Raw genomic sequence first — 2,514 nt, forward strand, 5'->3', positions numbered from 1 at the left:
TGGGCTGGAGCAGGCTGCAGCAAGAAAGACCTGAGGCAGGCTCAGGGCCTGAGAGCTCGGCTGACTGGGGCGGGGCGGCGGAGGGGTGGGGAAGGAGGGGCTCCCCGGGCAGCCTGACCCAGGGAGCAGTAATGACTCTGCAGGGGATGCCCAGTGAGGGGCCCCAGACACCTCAGGACCTCCCCTCCTGTCTCCCTGGAAAGGAGCTGGGGAACCCGTAGTGCAAATCTGTGGACCACTCAGTTATGGAGGGAGGCTGTGCCTGAAGGTGGACACTGGGGTGTGCCCCCTCAACCACCTCGGCCTCCACCACTGTCCTCAGTACAGCCACTTCTCCTAAGAGTGCTGGCCATGGACACCACGCTTGATCTGAGCCAACATGGTCCGCTTCTCAAACTTGAGCTCTCCTGAGTACATCATGGACCCAAAGACAGACAGGCTGTGGACCCCGATATCCTAGTAGCCATGCTGGATGCCCGCTATGAGGTAGGGCACGAACTTCTGAATGGACCCTTTGTCCTGGATGGAGCCCGAGACACCCTGCGTGATCTTCACCTTATCCTCCTCTCTGAAGTATCATTTCTGGGTGCTGCTGCTCTTCTCCATGGCATGCAGCGAGCCCATGCCCCGGTACTTCTTGAGCCACACCCTGTCTGAGAAGTACTTGCCAGAGGCCTCCGTGGTGGCGGCCAGCAAGGAGCCCGTCATCACTGTGGAGGCTCCAAGGGCCAGCACTGTGGAGGCTCCAAGGGCCAGGGCCTTGACCATGTGCCCCACGGTCTGGATGCCGCCATCGGCTATGACGGGCACACCAAAGCACCAGGCATACTCGGCCACCTTGTACACAGCAGTGCCATGGGTCTGACCACAGGCCATCACTTCCCGGGTGATGCAGATGGAGCCACAGCCCATGCCCACGCTGGGCTGCTGTCACCACGTTCCCCCCCAATCACCTGGAGGTGGAGGTACTTCTGTTTGATGTAATGCACCATGGCCATCTGATACACCGAGTTCCCTTGGGAAGAGTCCAAGACTATGACATCGACGCCCGCCTGGGTGAGCAGGTCCACGCGGAATTTGTCATCTTCACGGGTGCCCACAACTGCCCCGCACAGCAGCTGCTTGTGGGAATCCTTGGAGGCCAGAGGGTAGTCTCGGTTCTTCTTCAGGTCGGTGCGGGTGATGATGGCCACCAGCTCATTGTGATCATTGATGATAGGCAGCTTCCCTTTCTTGCTACGCTGCAGGATCTCATTTGCTCTTTCAATGTCACGCCTGCTGGAGCCACCACCAGCTCGGTCCTTGGCGTCATCATCTCACTGAGGAGGGTGGTGTCCTTCTCAGCAAGAAAGTCGATATCTCGGGAGGTGACGATACCCACCAGCTTGCTGCCGATGGTGCCCGTCTCAGTGATGGGGATGCCCGAGAAGCCATGCCGCATCTTGGCCTCCAGCACATCACCCACGGTGTGCGAGGGGCTCAGCACCAAGGGGTCCGTGATGAAGCCCTGTTCAAACTTCTTGACCTTCTGCACCTTATTGGCCTGAAACTCTGGGGTGCAGTTGTGGTGAATGAAACCAATACCTCCTATCAGAGCCCTCCCATCAGAGCCATCGCGATGGCCATGTCGGCATCTGTCACAGTGCCCATGGGGGAGGAGGTCAGCGGCGTCTTCAGCGTTATCTTCCGGGTCAGGGCTGAGGTCAGGTGCACCTCATCAATTATGAAGCCTATGAATCCTGGGAGAATCAGGAAGTTGTAGGTGAGGCAATCAGCGCTGGCGAAGAGCTGCTGCGCGGTGAGCCCGGCCTCGGGCACGTAGCGGGTGCTGCCGCTGATCAGGTAGTCCGCCATGCTGCCGCGAGACCCCGACATAAACACCCACGCCGCCGCCGGCCGCTGCAGCCGCCGCCGCCGCCACTGCTGCTGCTGCTGAGGCCGCACGGCCGACAAGCTGCAGCCTCGGGCCGGGCGGGCCGGGGGCGGGGGCTGTTCTTTTTTGACTTGTTTTTTTTTCTTTCCAACTTTTATTTCAGGTTCAAGGAGTACATGTGCAAGTTTTCAAGTTTTTTACCTGGGTAAGTTGCATGTTGTGGGGATTTGGTGTAAAGATAATTTTGTCACCCAGGTAATCAGCGTAATACCCAATAGGTTGTTTTTAAATCCTTACCCTCCTCCCACCCTTCACCCTCAGATAGGCACCAGTGTGTATTGTTCCCTTCTTTGTGTCCACGCATAGTCAACATTTTGCTCCTACGTATAAGTGAGAACATGTGACAGTTGGTTTTCTGTTCCTCCATTAATTCACGTAGGATTATGGCCTCCAGTTCCATCCATGTTGCTGCAAAGGCCGTGAACTCATTTTTTATAGCTGCGTAGTATTTCATGGTATATATGTACCACATTTTCTGAATCCAGTTTACTACTGATGGACATCTAGGTTGATTCCATGTCTCTGCTATTATGAATAGTGCTACGATGAATATATGTGTGCATGTATCCTTATGGTAGAAT

The 2,514-nt window shown here is 56.1% G+C and overlaps 1 pseudogene; it reads right to left on the reverse strand.

Moving 5' to 3' along the window:
* Positions 1-318: 318 nt before the first annotated feature.
* On the reverse strand, positions 319-1,854 carry LOC100449850 (inosine-5'-monophosphate dehydrogenase 1-like; annotated as a pseudogene).
* Positions 1,855-2,514: the final 660 nt, after the last annotated feature.

The sequence above is a fragment of the Pongo abelii genome, chromosome X (genome assembly GCF_028885655.2).
Source record: "Pongo abelii isolate AG06213 chromosome X, NHGRI_mPonAbe1-v2.0_pri, whole genome shotgun sequence".
Taxonomy (NCBI): domain Eukaryota; kingdom Metazoa; phylum Chordata; class Mammalia; order Primates; family Hominidae; genus Pongo; species Pongo abelii.